Below are 20,202 nucleotides of genomic sequence, written 5' to 3' on the forward strand. Positions count from 1 at the left end.
AGGGAGAAGCAGGCTTCCCGCGGAGCAGGGAGCCCGATGCTGGGCTCGATCCCAGGACCCTGGGATCATGCCCTGTGCCGAAGGCAGACGCTTAACGACTGAGCCACGCAGGTGCCCCCAACTATTTGCTTTTAACCTGTGTCTTTATATTTTAAATGTATCTCTTGTAGGAAACATGTAGTAAGGTCTTGCTTTTTAAAATCTATTCTGTTCATCTCTGCCTTTTAACTGGAACATTTGGACATTAGCATTATCTGCTGTCTCCTGTTAGTGGCCCAGGACAGTTCCTAGAGTCATTAACTCACTGACATTCTTGGTCTGTCCCTCCTGCCAGTCTGAGCATGGTCTTGCTATAAGAGGCTGTCAGCGTGTAGAGGAGGGATAAGGGCCGAAGAGATGTAGGGAGGGCCTTGACAATGTCTCCTTCAGAGGAAATAAAGAAAAAAAAAAAGAAGGGTATTTTATTTCTTTGTCCAAGGCATGCAATTGTGTTAGTTAGGGGAAATAAGTTTGGGGATCTCATAAATGTGTGTGTTGAAAGGTTGAGGACAATGAGCCACTAGGAAGACGCCAAAAAGGAAGAATAAAACAACATGAAAATCAGTCTTTAAAAGAAAGAAAATCTACCTCTTCAAATATTTATTATGCTTTCTGCCTTTACTTCAGTGCTAAGCCACTCATCTATATCATTGGATTTAATATTTATAACAATCCTATGTGTTAGGTGGTATGATTTTACAAATGAGGAAACTGAGACTTAGAAAAGTAACATCCCCCAGTGAGTAAAGACAGAACCAAGATTCCAACTGGACTATCAGATGCTAGATCCTGTGCTAAGAGGGGCTATGTGGGATAAGCTTTGCCTGCTTCACAGACAGCTATCTATTTGCCATGGGTGCTCCATGGAAAGCATCCTTCAGAAACCTAAATTCTGTTAACAGACTCTGGATAAACTGGGTGACCGAGGAAGTGTTGCTCAGTTCATGTTAACAACTCCCTGGCACCCAGGCAAGAGCCAGAATGGGGATCTCAACAGAATGCAGAGTTGTCTTCTGCTGTTGGCCCTCAAGGGCAGGCTCCTGCACTGTCCCAGGTGCTCCTATGCCCCACCCTTGAGGATGAGTAAGGGGAAGCTCTGCAGCATCCCTATCACTTCAACAGTGGCTGCCAGTGCCCAAGCTAGCTGTGGAATATCAAGGATGGCTCAGTTCATGGGGCCCAAGTGGAAGCTCCAACCTTCCATGTGAAAGTTCAAGGCCCCATGTGGTCTCTCTTGGGACTGATGTTCTTTCAGGGTAGACCATTTTTCTGGCTTATAATATTCTTGGTTATAATTTATATTGACTCAGCTGCAGGCAGTCTAGCTGACACAGCTGCACCATCAGCTGAAGACTGTTAATTCCTCATATAAATGGAATATATCAGCTTTGGTCTGGGTCTGTCTCGAAAACAAGTGACCAAGTTCCCCCTCTCCGAAATTACATAGAAGTCACAAACCCATTGGTAGGAGGCTACCACATAATCTAAACATCTTGTACTGTTCACTGCTTTACTAGCCAAGCTTCAAATTGTGCAACTCAAGTTATCTTCTCTCATATACACTCCTACCAACTCATGGTCCTCCACCCTGCCCCAGACATTTCTGTAAAATATGTGGGATACAGAAAGAGCACCTCCATTTTGTAACAAGGAAATTGAAGTCCAGGAAGAAAGAGTATCTAGCTCAAGGTAAAGCCGGACCAGAACTCCTTATTATTATCCAGAAAGTCCTTATTGAGTGAACTTTGCAGTAGAGTACCGTGCCTGGGGTGAACACTGTGGCATGCCCACGTTTGGCCTATCTACCTAACCCTACTATGGAAGGAGAATTGCCGGTTCCACATGGATGTTCAACCTGTGAAAAATACTCTGCTTTCTCTGGACTTTCTGTAGATTTTGTATTAGGTCCTGTGGCTTCCATAAAAAAAAATTTTCACAAACTTGGCAGCTTAAAGGAATAAAAATTTATTCTCTCACATTCTGGAGGCTGCTAGCAGCCCACAGTCAAACAGTTAGCAGGCTTGGTTCCTTCTAGAGACTCTGAGGGAGAATCAGTTCCATGGCTATCTGTTAACTTGTGGGGGCTGCCAGCAATTACTGGTGTTCCCTGACTTATAGAAGCATCACTCCAGCCTCTGCCTCCATCTTCACCTCACCTTCTCCTCTGTGTGTGTCTGTCATCTGTGTGTCTCTTACAGGATACCTGTTATTAGGTTTGGGGCCCATCTGGATGATCTGGGATGATACCTCAAGATCCTTAACTTAATTACATCTGCGAAGACCTCTTTTCCAAGTAAAGTCACATTCACAGTTTCCAGGGATTAAGACATGGGCATATCTTTTTGGGGGACCATCATTCACCCCACTATTCCCCCATGGCCTATTCCTCCAGATTTATTTGAATCATCTTAGGCTTGGTACATGTTGGAGCCAAGTAGAATACCAGAGTCCTCCTAATTGAAGTAAGAAAATTATGGAGTTTCTATTACATGAAAAGAATTGAGCTAGAAGACATAAAAATAAATGGCATCTTGCATCCCACCTAACTGTGTAACTGTAATCTATTAACAGGTGCACAAGTAACTGACCCAGGACACTGGTGAGGTTCAAGTACATCAGCAGACATCATGCCACCATCTTGTGGGAGACGTTCTTAGCATATATGAGTATTTTTAACAACAACAACAACAACAACAACAACAACAACAACAGCAACAACAATCTCTCCTAAAATCCCACTCACAGTTAAAGGAAATGGCATCATTTCTTTTGCCCTTGGTGTGGACTCTAATATCGGAGATAACATTACAGGAAGTTAGCAGACTTAAGGCGTGTCACAGTTGACCCTTTGAAAAGATTTTATGTGGTGTGTATCAGAACTTGGGCCAATTTCATCTCTCTTTGATTCCTGTGGCCAGACACTCTGAAGTAAATGTGGGGCTGAAAAACAAAAACAAAACAAACCAACAACAATAACAAAAAAAAAACCTGTCACTATATCAAGTAATCAACATTGTAAGTAATTCCCAAAGGCAATGAAGAATCCAAAGATGGGACTTAATAAATGAGCCCTATAAAAAAAAAAAATTACCACACCTAATCTTTTTTCCTATGAAGCTAACAAAGGAGCCCCTAGAAACAAGTACCAGTTCCCCCAGGGCTCCACACTTTCTCCCGATTAAGAGACTGCCCCATCTCACTAACATTTTCTGTTAATATGGATTTCAGGAGTAATTCACTAAGCAAGACCCCAAACCACCAGAATTTACAAGAATCAAGGTCATTGAATGAATTATGTCTAAAAATTAAGAAGTGCCGGGGCGCCTGGGTGGCTCAGTTGGTTAAGCGACTGCCTTTGGCTCAGGTCATGATCCTGGAGTCCCTGGATCGAGTCCTGCATCAGGCTCCCTGCTCGGCAGGGAGTCTGCTTCTCCCTCTGACCCTCCCCCCTCTCATGTACTCACTCTCTCTCATTCTCTCTCTCTCAAATAAATAAATAAATAATCTTAAAAAAAAAAAATTAAGAAGTGCCAAATGCTTTTAATCCCACCCGATATTCCATTACATTACCCCAGATATGGCAGTTGAGATATTTCTCCTATTGTTCTGAACCCTCAGCTCAGCAAGAGTGTGTGCCATTTTATAAGTAGAGGCTGTTCGATATTTTCTTAATGCAACAACTTTGGAAAGATGGTGTTTGTGTGAAAAGAAGAGGAGAAATAACAGTTTATACCTTTATGTATGCATAGTCTTCAATTTTGCAAGAAACGTTAGAAAAAGTTCAACCCCCTATAATATGAACAGAGTAAAACTTAAATTCAAGACTTGAGCAAAGCAGTGAATTTTGCCACCATTCTGTTGGGATGAGTTACAATTGAGATCAGAACCCAGGACACCTTGGATTGGGTTTCCCAAGAAGAGAGAGAGAGAGAGAGAGAATTGGTGGGAGGGAGGTGGGGAAGGTAGAGAGAGTAAAAAAATACTTTTTGAATTGGGTAAATGCCTGCCCTGACCAAAGGCCCTACTTGCCAAAGCATCTGGCAAGGGCAGGTGTTTCAGAGAAAAGAATTAGGATGGGGGCACCCTCAACAAGGGACTTGATTCAGATTCTAACTTAAAATTTCAATTTCAGACCCAAGAGAAGGATGCTCTCTTAATTGATTCTCCCTGCTATTGTCATGATTAGAATTCTTCTGATCCATATCCATGCTTAATTGGTTGCCTGCATTTGATCTGAGACCATGAATCCCACTAGATGATCATAGCCTTTAAGAATGTTTCCCTGTGGCAACTCCAGTCTGGCATTACACCAGATGAGAAGCTGTCTTGTGGCTTTTGGTCCTTTTACAGCAATGCATTTCTGCCCCCCAAAGTAAATCTCCGTATGCCCTTCCCAGTCCCCCTTATGATTCTTCTTTGGGCTTCTGTCATACTGCAGAAATCTTTTAAGTTGTCACCTGGAGATTTCTTTACTTAGAATTGCTTACCCCCAAGATCACAAGACTATGGGAGATTTACCCAGACCCTGACCACTTTTGCCTTCAAGAGTACACTCTAGACACCTTCATTATACCTGCAGCTACAGCAGCATTTCTTGTGTACGTAGCCCTGTAGCTCTGATATTTAATGAAATAGGCAATATGTATTCCCAAATGCTGAGTTTTCTTGGGACACTTTCCAGGTGCTGTGCTCCTTCAGATATGGTTATTCAGTCCACAAAAGTTGTGCTCCTTAGACTGTCTCGTCCTTGTCTTTCAGCCTCTATTGTCTATGGGAAAACCAGTAAAGCCCTGGGTCACAAGGGTTGTTTTCCTTTGCCCATTGCTTCAGGATGCCAAACATCACCCAGCAAAAGATTGGAATAAGACTATACTACTTCTCTCTCTATTGTGCCTTGAGGGCCAAACTAGCGCATACAGAAAAAAAAGCAAGCTGTAAAGTACAAACGCTATTGGAGGAGGACTAGAGAGGGGTAGAAGATAGTGGTTTCATTCGACCAAATGATCATGCTCATATGTTCGGTTAAGGCACATTTGCTTTTCTATTCCTCCTGTGTGTTCACTTTAGTGAGTTTGTCTCAGAGTGCGAGATTTAAAGAGTCCTGGCACACAGTGTCTTCTTGGAGGACCTGTGGATCCCAAGAGCATGAAGTCATGATTGCTCAATTCACATGTGAAGATGATCGTAATGAGAAGAATCACCCGGAGCTGATGCCAGTTAAAAAGAAAGGTTAAAGAAGGTAAGGTTTTTTTCAAATTTTTATTTAAATTCTAATTAGTTAACATGTAGTGTAATATTAGTTCAGGAGTAGAATTCAGTGACTCATCACTTACATACAACACCCAGTGCTCATCACAAGTGCCCTCCTAATGCCCATCACCCATCTAGCCCATCCCCACCTCCCACCCTCCAACAACCCTCAGTTTGTTCTGAATTTGTAAGAGTCTTTTATGGTTTGCTTTCTTCTCTCTCCCTCTCACTCTCTTTTTTTCCTGAAGAAGGTAAGTTTTGAGGTCAAGCCTGGCTTCTTTGTTTTCTCTCTTCCTGAATTTACTTAGGTCTGCTTTGTTATAGTGCCTTTTTATGGCAAAGAGAAAGCTTTCTATGGACATAAACTTTCAAAGATCAGAACTCTTCATTCATTTCTAGTGACCACTCTGTAACCTCAATAATTAAGTCTTTCACTCTGGTCATTTTCTTTCACTGGCAAATTTATGTAAATCCAAGAAAAAAAGAAAGGAGCTAGAAAGTTCAGCTGTGTTTTATCTACTGGGGACAAGAAAGAAAATGGAATTGAGCCTAAAAAGATGGGTCCACTACAACTGAATAAAGGTGGTTATTAGAGTAAGGCACTTCTCAGATATGAAATACATTCCAATCTGAACAAATATTTAGAGGCAGAATAAACCAGCACTGGCAAAATAGTTTGAGATAGTTGGAATGTTGTTTCTGTCCGAGACTGGAAATAGTTCCCTGGTGGGTACTGTTTTTTAAAAATAGAGTCCATCGAGTTTGCTTTTCATGATAAAACCAATTTATGATCACTAGAAAAAATGGAAAAAAAAATACAAAAAATGAGGGAGGAAAAAAACCTACCTATAGTTCCCACTAGACTGGAAATCATTTGGGGCGTTGGTGGGATTTTGTGAAAAGGACACAGCCTTTGGGATCAGAAAGATCTGGATATAATTGCGATTCTAAGCTGTGTGACCTTGGGCAAATTCCTTCAATTTGAGCACATGCTTAATAAATGAAAGTTGAACAAAAAAAAAAAAAAAAAAAAAGCCCGAGTATTTTTACATTCCAGAGTCATTAGACAGGAATACTCCCCTTTCTTTTTCATGTATGACACTGTTTTAGGATCAGTGTTTAACAACATTTAATGTTCTTGTTTGGACTTGTTTATTCTTCATTGTTGTGAGCTGAACTCTGCATTCCTGGCTTTCTCACTTGGCACTCCCATTACAGCCTTATTTTAGCTTTTTTTCTTTTTTTTTTTTTTAAGTAATCTCTACAACAAATGTGGGGCTCGAATTCACAACCCCAAGATCAAGTCATATGCTCTTCCGACGGAGCAAGCCAGATACCCCTATTTTAGCTTTTGCCATGACTCCTCTCATTGTAGCTCTTGCTTTTCTCCCTTGACTCTCTCCTTTACCCCTTTCCAAGACACCTTCAGTCTCTACCTACCAGCCTCAGCCATACCAATGATGTCTCACTTTCCACCTAGAAAGAGGATGGGCAACCCATGAACTTGAGTCTGCAAGTCCTTCTTCATTCTTAAAGCAAGTGAAAGTTAAAATAAAAATGGCTGTGATAAGCCATATTGATGCTGTGTTTCAAAGAACTTACTGTGGTATTATATTAACACGATAAAGTAATTCAGAATTCAAATGTTGGAAAAGCTGCTCGTATCACATGCCTATTGCACTGTCTCATCTGACTTCTGTGTGCTTTGGAAGAGCACCCACCGCTCCACAAGTCTCCCTCACACTGCTTGCAGAGCAGCACCAAAGAGTCCTGGAGACCACTCTCCTGGGTAGGAGGAAATTGAGGGTCTACATACAACCTCTTTCCTTTACCCAGGCTACTGATAGAACCTTCTGGAGCTCACGGGTAAAATTCAAAAGGCTCACACAGTGGTGAAACCTTAATGCTTATCAAAAACCAAAGGAAAGCCAAACAAAAATTGACCTTACTTATCAATATGTCTCTTGGGATGAGATGAAGGAATACTTTATGAAAAGCCACGGGTTGTGAAAATTAGTTTGGTGGGTGGAGTTCAGCATTTTTTTAAAGTGAAAGAACATAATAAAACAGAAAACGTCAAAGTATAAAATAGATGGTATATGTAGATATTGTTCCATGAACTTTATGAAAAATGTGTGTGTGTGTGTGTGTGTGTGTGTGTGTGTTTGTAAGGCAAAACATTTTTTTCCATGGTCACAATCAGAAATGTTTAAAAAACCCTGTAAAAGAATGTGGTCCAGGGTAGAGTGGAAATGATTCTAGAGGCTTGAAAGAGGCAGGTTGGGAAAAGCAGGGCAGTGATGGGCCTAGGCGGGCACCTGGGCAGGTACCAGAAACAGGCCAGTCCCCTCTTCACAGTTCTGCCAAACTCACACACACACCACACCACACCATACCCTACATACACATTTGCCCATCCCTAACACCACTTTCCTAAATTCCTAAGTCCCACCCCTGTAATTGTTGCCTCTGGCATAATGCTATAGATTCCTGCCTTGATCCAAAGGAGTCTTCTTGGAAAATATCAGTCCAGGAGGATGTCCACAAGAAGAAGATCAAGAACACCAGAGACTTCTGTTTCCTTCCTGGATTGGGTGTCATGAAGGGGTGACTGACCCACTGCTTTTTTACATAGCTTCCTATTTTAGAGTTTCTGCTTTGGAAAATTTTTTTTAAGATTTTATTTTTTAAGTAACCTCTACATGCAACATGGGGATCAACCCACAGCCCGGAGATCAAGAGCCACGTGCTCCAGCAACCCAGCCAGCCAGCCGCCCCTGCTTTTGGATATTTAGATTAATAATAACATACATAGAGCCCCCGTGTTAGGTTACCTGATAAGCACTATCACTGAAACATGAAAAAGCCTTATGTTTTATGTTCTTAGTCACCTGTATCACGTGCTCTACAAATGCTGCTAGAGTCTTTCCTGAGGAAGTGTCCAGTTAAACCACACGCACTGTAGGTTCTCTCTGAATTGTGCAAGGAGAGCGCATGCGGTTCGCTCATCCTGTGTTTGATCTCAGGCAGAACTTTTGAAGGCTGCCGTCCAGGCAGTTGAGCTAAAGCCACAAGTCACTTTACCTCCCTTCATCTGGGGACACTGACATTTTCTCACCTTTCTTGCCATAATGTAAACCTCACAGAGAGAGTGTGAGAATGAGGTTGAGAGGGTCGGGCAGAGGGAACTGAGAAGCACTCAGCAGCACCCCAGGTCTCCTTGGCTGCGGGCTGCGGCTGTGGGGGCTCCCCAGCCCCCAGTGGAGTGTGGGGCGTGGGCAGCCCTCCCAGCCCTCTTCCTCCTCCTGTGGGGCTGAGAGGCAACCTCCTCCCTGTTCTTTGAGCTCCTCTCCTGCCATGGGTCCCGCCCCCCACCCTGTGACTCTTTGCTGTAATGGGTACCTGCTCTAGGCAGCTGTTCACGTCACCTCACCTGGGAAACCTCCTTTTGGTGATCTTGACTTCATTTATTAGCTCCTAGAAATTTAATTTCTACAACTATTTACCTTAGTTTTGGTCTGCCCTGTAGGATATTTAATCGTTAGTGCTCCTAACCCAAGGTCATGGAGGGAACTGCTGGGGTGCCAGTATTGTTCCATTTCTTGATCTAAGTGGTGATTTCATGCATGTGTTCACTCTCTGTTGGTACATTAAGCTGAATACTTCTGATTTGTGTGCTTTCCTGTATGTATGTTATATTTCAATAAAAGGGTTATTCCTATCTTGACCATTCCCTGAGAACCTTAGTTTCTATATGTCTCTTAACCTATAGCAAAATGCCTGGCACTTAAAGACTTCTCAGGAGGCATTGATTTAAATGTCAGTCACCCTTGGGGCACCTGGATTGCACGCAGTAGGTTAAGTGGCCTACTCATGGTTTTGGTTCAGGTCGTGATTTCAGGGTTGTGGATCGAGGCCTGTGTCGGGCTCTACGCTCAGTTTGGAGTCCGCTTAAGACTCTCTCTCCCTCTCTCTCTTCCCCTCCCCCCATGCTTGCACTCTCTCTAAAAAAAATATTAGTCTCCCTGCTATAGACGTAGCAATGTCCAGTGGGAAAACACTGGACTAGAAATATGGAAACTTGAATTCTAGTCCTGGGCCTGATGTCATTTACTTGAACTAATGTAGGCAAGTTATCCTCCCTAAAGGTCAGCTTGTACATCTATAAAATGGACCCCCTTCACCTGCCTTCTTGACCTCACAAGGATCCCTCTAGGGATTGGATGAGGTCATGGCATAAAAGTATATAAAAGTAAGACATGCAGGACAAATGTGACATCGGTTTTCTCAGGAGCCTCCTGCTTATAGCCATGTTCCTTGATCCAGACTGGATTGCAGGAAGCCAGGGATGGGGCCTTTGCACCTCTCTTCATGCAGGAGCAATAATAAAGAATTATTTTAAAAGGATATCCCCGCATCCCCCAGGCTGGCTCTCTAAGTCACCTCAGAGAGTCTCCCCCTGCTCTCGCTGAGTCTCTGTTTGCAATTTTTCATGAGGTGTGACTCATGAGGACCCCTTCTGTCTTCCCCCCTGGGGCCACACACTGGACTGGCTCGCTGCCCACCCACCCTGCCCTGCAGTATGCAGAGCGCTGTAGCTGGGCAGGAAGCAGCTATGGTGGACCTAACAGTGGAAGGAGGTGGGTCAGGAGGGAGGAACGTGGGGTGTGTTAGAGGGAAGAGGAGCATGCAAAGAGAAGCATCATCTCACCTCCATCTCGGGCCGAAGTGAAAAGGAGGGACTTCTCTTGGACTGGAGGCTATTGAATTTCTGCTCAGAAGTTGACTGCTCAGTCAAAAACAATTCTAAATGGCCTTCTATCCTGGGTCCAAGATGTGGGGCCTCATCAGGACTACAAAGCTAATCTAAGGGCTGGGAGGGGCAGCATGATGTGAAAGCTCAGGGACCTCAGTGGTCAAGTGGACCTTAGTTTGAAGCTTGGCTCTGTAGCTTTCTAGCTAGAGACCTAGACCTTCCTAAACCTCACTTTTTTTCATCTGAAAATGTGTTAGTAGGTATCTGATGAATTTTTCATGACATTAAACAAGAAAACACATGGACTTGGCATATAGTAAGCTCTCAGTACTATTACTTTTTTACTATTAAATACAAAGGAGAGCCACATGAGAGTTTGAAATAGAACACAAAGGTAGCTCTGGGGGATGGAAGGACAAATAGGGAAAAAAAAAGACCACAGAGCCAGCATGTGAATCTGGGTATGAGGTTTGGGGGAGTGGAGAAATTGAATTAAGGCACAGAACTCATGCCATGTAGAAGGATAACACAGATGGTTTGGTTTGTCAGATGGTTCCAAGTCCTTGTTAGCTTTGAGGCTCCAGCACTGTGGAATGGGTTGGTGATATTCCCTAACTTTAAACTGGCTGTATCAGGTAGGCAAAGCATCTTAAACAGTTTACAAAAATAACTAACTCTTACAGGAAAAGATTAATTAGACTTCATTAAATTTAGGAACTGCTCCTCTTTAGGAACACCATTAAGAGCATGAAAAGATAAGCTATGGACTGGGAAAAGATATTTGCAACCCAGGTACAACCTAAATAAATACAGTTTTAAGGGGGACGGACATTGGCAAAAGACTTGAACTACACAGGGAAAATATCCAAATGGCCAGGCCAGTAAGCATATGAAAAGTAGCATAATCATCCGAGAAATGCAAATTAAAACCACTCCTTGTCCTATTAATGGGGGAGAAAAAGATATTGGCAAAGATATGGAACATCCGGAACTCTCATACATTGCTGCTGGGACTGAAAATTGGTATAAACACTTTGGAAATGGGTTTAGAAGTATCTACTGCGACTGTACACATGCATTTCCTATAATCCCAAATGCCACTCCTTAGTGTGCGGGATAGTCAGAACAGCATTGTTCACAATAGTTCCAAACTGAAAACAGTCTGAATACCCATTAACAATAGAATGAACAAGCCAACTGGGATACATTTATAGAAATGGAATATTATTCAGCATTGAAAGTGAACTGACAACTGCTAACATAACAACATTTGATGAATCTCACAAACATAATATTGAGTGAAGGAAGTCCAACACAAGGGTGCAATTTCATTTACATAGAGTTGAAATGGCAAAAGCAGTCTATGATGATCAACGGCAAGATAGTGGTCATCTTTAGGGGAGGGGAGATGACAGAGAGGGACCACAAGGGGTTGCCAAAAAGATTTTCATGATCTATTTCTTGATTTTATGAAGGTTATAAAAATTTTACAAACTCACTGATTCGTCCACTTGTGAATTTTGTATTTTTCCAAATGTATTATATGTAGGTCAATAAAAAATAAGTTTACTTATAAACCAAGGAGAACCTGTCCCTCCCCCCCATATAACCCCTAAAAGAAAACTGCATCACTGTGACCTGTGAGATGCAGCACTGCACCTGCAGTCAGACTTTGCCAGATGATGTGGAATTCTGCAGTCTTTGTGGGAAGGGGCCCATCATCCCCTCCACGATGCCTGGGCATTGGCAGAAAGATCAGGAGGGCAATGAGAAGTTAATTGGGCACAACTCCATAGAGGAGCTCTGTGAATTAATGAAACAACTTACACACATTGAGCCCAAGTATGCTCAGCACCAGCAGACAGCCAAGGCCCTGTGTCCTGCTAGATGGAAGACTCATGCAACAGGGTGCAGGGGAGGGCCTCCAGGAGGCAGCAGAGACTGCATCTGAGCTCTCCACTTCCCCAAGAGGCAGGTATGGTGGCAAGAGAGAAGACAATGGAGGCCTGGAAAGATTAAGTATCCAGCTCCAGGCACCTGCCGTGAAGGGCAAGGTCTGAACCCAGCACTTGAATTCCAATAACCTGGTTCCAGAACTTGGAAACTTGGCCACTATGCTGTGCAACCTCTTGAAATATCCATGAAATCTAAGGCAGGGCTGTCAGGAGACATGCAAGGGAAGCCACATTGGTGTTTTTAAATTTTCTAGTAGCCACATATGAAAAAGAAGGAAGAAAGAGATGGACTAATTTTAATATTATATTTTATTTCAATTGATACATCCAAAAATTAGCATTTCCACATGTAATAAATATAAAAATAATTCTTGATGAGATATTTATTTCACACTTATGGTACATCTGCACTTCAAGTCCATATGTGGCTAGGAACCCCATTTTGGATGGCCCAGGTCTAGGAGGAGACCTGGAGGACCATCCAGGTGAGCGGAATGATTTGTGCAAAGGCTCACAGATGGGAGTGCTCTGTGCATTTGGGGCATTTTTCTGTGAATTGCCTGAGTCTGAGCATCCCGACAGCAGCTCCCAGGGAAATTTGCTCTGCCACTTGGCACCCCTCTCTGCCTCTAGTGCGTAAAGAGAGCTGAAAGCACAGATCTGTGAACTCAGGCTTTCAAACCCGTAGTGAGTATGAGCCAACATGAGCCACACATTCAGCCATGTCACCATCAGTCTCATGGTGCGGGCCAAGCCTGGACCCTCACCTCCTAAGTTTTCCCTCCCTCCCCTTCAGGGCTCATTCTCCACTGTCCTTGCCTCCCCCACCCACCTCATTCCTTCCTCACTTCTGACTTCACAGCTCGGGGGCTGCTACTCTGCCTTCTTGCCTCTTCCCTCTTCCTCTCCAAACCCCACCCACCATCTGCTTAGGACCCTGATATAGCCTCTTTATAAAATTTACCAAGAGCCCTGCTCTAAACAGCAACCCCAGTTTGGGCTGCACAAGCCTATAGGTGTGTCCTCATGTACCTTTGTCTGGTCAGTTTCATAGCCAGTTGGTCCCCCAATCAGAGCTGTGTCTTCTGTCAATGTCAGATAGACTGTGGGCAACTTATAAATAAGTGTTGTGAGAATAAAACATTCAAGGGTTGAAAGAAGCTGAATTCCCATGCCAATGTGACTCTCCAAACAGGACAAATGAGGTAACTGCACTTTATGGTCATTGCGCATTTGCCAAATAACAGCCTGTTGAATCATTCACTGAAGTCTGTCTGATTAGAACATTAACTATGAATTAATTCTCCATCTGTATGGGAAATAATGATATGTGGTAATGTGAGCTATGCACATATTTAACTCGCTTAGAAACACAGGAATTCACATTTCTAGATGTTCTGGCAAGAACGGGCTGAGATGTTCATTTATAGACAAGTATGCCATGGCGTGTGGGCATGTCCTTCCTAAACAATGCCAACTGTCAGGATCAGCCACTTCCAGAGATACATGAAATGTAAACAAATAATTTTCTCAAAAGGTTTGCAATCATACCTTATTCCTATGCCACCCTAGGAAAAATTTAATTAAAATAATTTTATTATCGGGGCACCTGGGTGGCTCAGTCGGTTAAACGTCTGCCTTCGTCTCAGGTCATGATCCCGGGGTCCTGGGATTGAGCCCCATGTCAGACTCTGCTCAGCAGGAGCCTGCTTCTCCTCAGTCCCTCCCTCTGCTCATGTGCTCTCTCTCTCTCTTAAATAAATAAATAAAATCTTTTAAAAAAATAATTCTATTATCATCTTTGAATGTATAGACCTTGCTTTGAGGCCTTCATCAAACAATGCCAGGGAAATTCCTCTGATTCATGGCAACAGTGGCTATTTCTACAGAGGAAAGCAGTCAGTGCCAGGACCATTTCAGCAGGTGACTTATAAACCACAGGACCACACCTCCACACTAGGGACGTGGGTTAAGCTCCAGTTCTGCTGATAATTTGCAAGGTCACTACCTCTTTGAATTGCTTGTCTTCTCATCTGTAAAATGGAAGGAAGTAGACTTAGATTTTTAGATGAAGTAAAACACCAGCTAGAACACACACATATTGCAGGGTTCTGCTACTCGCTGGTGGGAGCCCTGAGGAAGAGAATGAGAATGATCTTGTCTTCTTTGACCCCCCCTAAAGGTGGGAAGGAGTTTTGCACCTAGTTTCATGAAGGGAATTATGGGAGAGGGGAGTAATAGGAACACCAGGGCACCTCCTCAACTCATGGCACCCAATCATTACCATCCAGGCAAGGCCTTTTCTTGTTTCGTTTGGTTTTGTCTTATACATTTCCTCCACTTGCCCTAACCCCAGATACTCACTAATATGTTCTTGGATGTGTGTGTATATTTATACACTTGAAATTTTATGACGTTATATTGTCTTTGTATGCATTTTAAATATATATGTATTTATGTGTGTATCAACATACATGGAGAAAGAGAGAGAGCAAGTAGTGGATAGGGGACTCATTCTTTTTTTCACTCAGCTCTATGTTTTTCAGTATCCCACATTCACTTATTCATTCATCAATGATGACACAGAGGTAGATCACAAAACACAATGATTAGGGGTGCCTGGGAGCCAGACTGGATGGCATCATTCCCATTTACCAACAGTGTGAATTGAGCCAATTCACTCACCCTCCCATATTTCAGCTTCCTGTTTCTAAAATACAGAGAGTTGTAGTATCTACCTCTTGCAGAGTGCTGAGAACGTGTAAAATGCTGGGCACACATACGCTCCCAGCAAGTGTTAACCGTCATTATCATCACCATCATGATTATTATTCCTGCCCCCAGTACTGCATGGAGCACCCTCCTACACACCTCCTATTGGACCCAGGCCTGAGTTTCTCTGGGGCGTAGACTCCAGAGACGGATGGCTGGGTCATAGGGTGTGCACTTAATTTCACTAAGTACTGCCAAATTGCTGTCCAGAATGACTTCCCCAGTCTACATTCCCACCATCAGTTCCTGAGGGTTCCGGGAAAAGTTTTCTCAGCCAGTGAGAGCACAGATTTTAGCAAGTCTTCTCTCTGGTTGCACTGACATCATCTGTCTGGGACACTTCTGTCCAAGTCGGGTGGAGAAACAGCTCTAAGACACGTGGCTGATTTAAGAGTCTGAGCACAGACTATTCCATACTCCAGAGTTCTAAGTCCTATAGCGATTATCAAATAGTGGGCTCACAACCTTGGGGGACATCAGAATCACCCTGGAGGGGGGTGTTCAAAGTGCTTCCCTATGGGATTCTGGCCCTCACACCCCAAGAGAGCATGTACCTCCCTCTCCCTAACTCCAAGTAAGAGTCCCTGCTTCTGGGAGCCACTGTTGCTGGTGGACAGATGTTTTCAGCACAGGACAAAAGGTGGAGAACCACTGGGAGAAAGGTAGGCCTGCAGTGGCCCTGGGCCCTCGAGCTGCTGGAGGCTATCAATGCAACCTGATGGAGCTGGAAGATCCCCTTGTCCAGAAAGTTCTCCCATTGTCAAAGATCTCTCTATAGCCCGGATAATACAGGAAATGTCACTACTTAATTCAGGCTTTTAAATTAAGCCTGTATTTTCTCTGAAAGATCATGTACTATCAACATGTTACCTGGGCTCTATATCACCTGGCCTCTATTGCCTATGGCTCAATGCCTGTCAGTACTAGAAGGCGTAAGCATCTAAGCAGGATCCCTGAGGGACTTGGATGTTTGGTAGGCAAAGTGTGATAAATGTTTGATGAATTTAGATGTGTCTCCGACTCCACAGGGGTAGTGAGTACAGCTCCAGAGGAGATCCTGAGGCTCATTTAAGGGTGTCATTTAAATTCACCCTGGCACCCACATCATCATAAGATGCTAACCAGTATACACTTAAGAGCTAGCTGCCAGCAATTGCAGATCTAGGTCTGGAATCCAATAGCCCCACCCCCCAATACCCTTTTTTATGAGAGGCAAGTCAGTAAAGTTTTGTTCCCTCTGTGTCTAATGAGAATTCGTTAAACTTCAAAAGCCGAAAGCAGGTAATTCACCCATTGCCTCACCCACTGGTGAGCTATTTCTTACCCAGGGTTCCTTTCTCCTTCTGAAAAGAACCCACAAGCCTTCAATTTCACTGAATCTGTTAGAAAGTAAAATTAGCACTTGGACGTGTGGAGGTGTGCAGCCCTCAGGGACAAGAGAAGCAGAGAAGGAGGCTCTGCACCAGGTAAAAGGCAGGCAGCTTCCTGCATTGTGAAGTAATGGTTAGTGATGCCCTTTGGCTGGAGGCTCGCACACTGGTCTCTGCGGTGTCTGCCAGAAGTGGTGAAGCACATTTTTGGATGCTGGAGAAGATAGAGTAATATTTAAATTGCCATAGTAATAGGTAACTAATTTTTAAATATTGTTCATATCTTTCTTATTACTTTTTACTCTAAGTATTTTTTTGTATGAATTGATAGCGGGCATCCAGTAGGTTCTCAGTAGATATTGTTGTGTGAGTGGCTAGTCACTGCACAGCATGGCTCTTCTGTTCTCCAGATCTCACTCAGGCTGAGATGACCCTCACCTTTCCATATAATCTCTTGATCCTGTAAAGCACATAGTGGTTAAAATAAAAAAAAAACAAAACATACTGGACTATGATATAAAAATGCCAGGTGAAGTTTGGTCTAGCTCCAGCCAAAGAGCTAGCAGGAGGCATGCCTAGATGGGGATCTGAGGGACCTGAAGGCCAGGTCATCAGCTGGTTTAAGAGGAAGAGAGACCAAGGCCCTGTGGGGTCCACTGTTAGGAAATGGATCAGCCTGAGGAATGATGATGCTTACAATGAACCTTTAAAAGGCAAGGACTAATGTTGCAAAGGCAAGGATGAATTCAACAGGAAGCATCTGTTGGAAGAGCCACGTTCGAAGCTGATATTAGGGGTGGGGTTTGGGCACAGGAGGCAAGGGCAGGGACCAGATGTCCAAGGTTGTGAGAGGTTGGGATGAGTAAAATAACAAAGACTAAAAGAGGTCATGTCTTGAGAACTGGACATAGAGGCCAGAGAGTGAGGTTCTGTTAGTTTCCCCTTATCCATGTTTTCTCCCTTACAACATGTTCTATCTCTACCCCACCCCACCCCTTCCATATGCAGAGATCAGGGCTGAAGCTAGACCCCAAAGCATCCAAGAGAGGGGATGCATCTTCTGAGATTTTGTCTTCCCGATTTGGTGCCAAATTGGTATTGGTGAGTGTCTCTGTTTTCTGGAATCAGGCCCTTCTGGGTCCCAGCTTCCACAGCCCTCCAAGTGAGGTTCCTTGATCCCCATCCAAAGGTTTGCCCTGACCTAAAAGGCAAAACTTAAGCCAATCCTGCCCAGCCATCATCTAGGTTCTGGCCCCAATTACTGTGGCCTCTAAACTCTCCCTAACTTTGACCTTCAATTCTGAAAACTGGGCCTCAGCCTTAGCTCAGAAATGTTTATGGAACCCCTGCTATGAATCAGGCACTCTGGCCTTCACTGGAGATATAATTACAAATAAGTTACTGGCCTAGCTTCATGGTGACTACAGGCTAGTGAGAGACAGGGTCCAGTAGACAGGAAGTTGAAGTAAGCTGTGATAAGTACTGGGATGGGGAAATGGAAACATGTAGGAGGGCAGCTAACCCCAGCTGGGGGAGGGAAGGTGGGGCAGGAAAGACTTCCTAGAGGAAGTGATAAGAAAACCCTCATGCAAAGACAAGTAGACCTACGCCCAGCAAAGAAAAGGGCCATGCGTGTGGGTGGGGCAGTGATGTTGGGGGAAGAAACAGTAAGTTCAACAGCCTAGAGATTAAAGAAAGCAGAACAGGTTTCAGGATCTGAACATGATTCAATAGGATTGACGCCTGGGAGGACCATGGAGGAAGGGCGAAAGACGTGATTCCAGTTGTAAGAGCCAGATAATGACTGGCCTTACAAGTAGGGTGACCACATGCATTTATTGTCCAAATTGAGGACTCAGCCATTATAAAACTTCTAAAGTTTTATAGCTTTATAAACTTATAAAGCAAGTTAATGATTTGGCTCTAAATGAATCTGGGTCTCTGTCTCTCTATACCAAGCCTCACCTCAGTGGCCTGCCTGAAATGTAAGTCTCTCCTGTACAGAGGCCCTGACTTGCTCTTGCTGAACTTCTCCTACATATGCCCTACACATGTCTAGTCAATCTTATCCCAGGACAGTCAACCAGGGGGTGTCAGAAGAAATTATATATAGAATCTGCAAAAAGCATCTTCTTGTGTCATATACCTTCCATTAAAATAAGTCAATTTTTCACACTAAGATTGTTTCATTTTTTATCAACACCTACATATGTATTGAGTTAGCATCAGAAGGTCAGAGCTCACGTCTAGGCTTCCTACTTACTAGCTCTGTGAACTCTCGCTCCCTGACTTCTGTGAGACCCATTCTCCCATTTGAAAAGTAAAGGAAACTGTACCAGCTTCCCAGAGCTGTTAGGGGTAAATGAGGGAACACAGGTAATAGAACCTAGCTCATGTCTGATTTGTGGTAGATGCTCAATATAACTTTACTTTTTTAAAAGAATCTGAGCTTAGCAGTTGCCATGAAAAAGTAATACAGAAGAAAGATCCTTAAAAGATTAACTGCATTTTCTAGGTTCAAAGGTACAATAGCAATTATTCATGTTCTTCAGACTCAGCCATGCTTATTCTGACCCTGTTCCCCATAGTTGTAGGTGGGAACCTCACCTATGTATTTCCTGTGGGTACCAACTATGGATGCTTCCAGTAGGTGGGGCTGTGGTAGGTACATAGAACATCTCTTCTTCCTGATTGCTTAGCAGGATTCATGCCTAAAGCCTAGTAACCAAAGCTGAGCCCTAGAACCCTGTCTCCCAGGGGGTGGCAGGTACACAGAGATGAAAAGCATATTGCTAGTAGCCTGATTCTCCTCACATCTATTGGCTGATATTCTATTTCATTGAGGCAGATACTTTCAGTTCTCCCTCTGAGCACCCCATGCCATGTTGCCCTGAGCCATTGGGCTCTACATGTCCCCTCAGCTAATCTAGCCCCCTAGATGCAGAACCCAGGATCATAACCTATTTCCCTTTGCTTCAGATTGTCTTTGTCATAGCACCACCACACCGTGGCTGATTATCACTGTCTTTATGGTTAACTTGGAAGTACTATATCTGCTAAAGGGAAATTTCATATCCATAGAACCTAGGATTCTCTGATATACCTCAAGATAGAAAACAATCCATGTTACAATGACCTTACTTCCTCTCCCCTACAGCCTGATAATCTTTAAATCTCAGTCCACAAGGTGCTACTTCACACTCTGGAGGCAAATTTGTCCCTGGGCAGTACTGTGGTGGTGAGGAGTGTGGTTTATAATGAACACCAATCACACAGCTGAGTAGGGCTTTCTGATGGTTCTAGTCTCACCTTGGGGTTTCCAGAACTACATTAGACAGGATGATTTTGAAGGAGAGTTAATAAAAAGAGAACTAGACTGATATGTGGGTGTAAACTTTGAATGATTCCAACGGGTCACTTATACCCATCGAGGCATTCTACACCCTCCAAATGCTTCATCCCTTGCCTGCCAGTCCAAGGAACCAAGTTCACCACACTGACGAAAGGAAGCATTAGTGACCCAAAAACACCTTCCTCACAAGGCGTACACACCAGTCTTTTGCATTACCTGGGTTTGTCTCCATCTTCACAGTACATGGGCTGGCTTTTCACCTACATGAGACCTTTAATCTGATTCTACTCTTATTTCTTAGGTGTCAGAAGTATACTTTACTTACTTCTATGCCATTCACATTTAGAATGTCAGGAAACTATTAAGCTCATCTCAGGAGATGCTGTTTTTACTGTTTTTTAAGCCTTCTGGTCACTTCCAGTCATCTGAGACAGCTGTCTTTAGTACCTCCTATTTCACACATATGAATCTAGGAATATATGAGCTTAGGTACATATTCATGCTTTTTTTACGTACATGTTCATTTTTTTACATAAAAAATCTTTATATACATATTCAATGCATTTGATCTTTTCCAAATTTTACAATACACATGCTCCCAGGGAGCTGAACCACAAAAGGTAACCAGATTTTTACCTTGTTCTCCAGAAGAAAAAAATCTATAACAACTTCCCTAAGAGACAAGAGTTGCCTACCTAAGAACCCTTT

Source organism: Phoca vitulina, unplaced genomic scaffold (assembly GCF_004348235.1).
Source record: "Phoca vitulina isolate PV1807 unplaced genomic scaffold, GSC_HSeal_1.0 scaffold8, whole genome shotgun sequence".
In the NCBI taxonomy this organism is placed as follows: domain Eukaryota; kingdom Metazoa; phylum Chordata; class Mammalia; order Carnivora; family Phocidae; genus Phoca; species Phoca vitulina.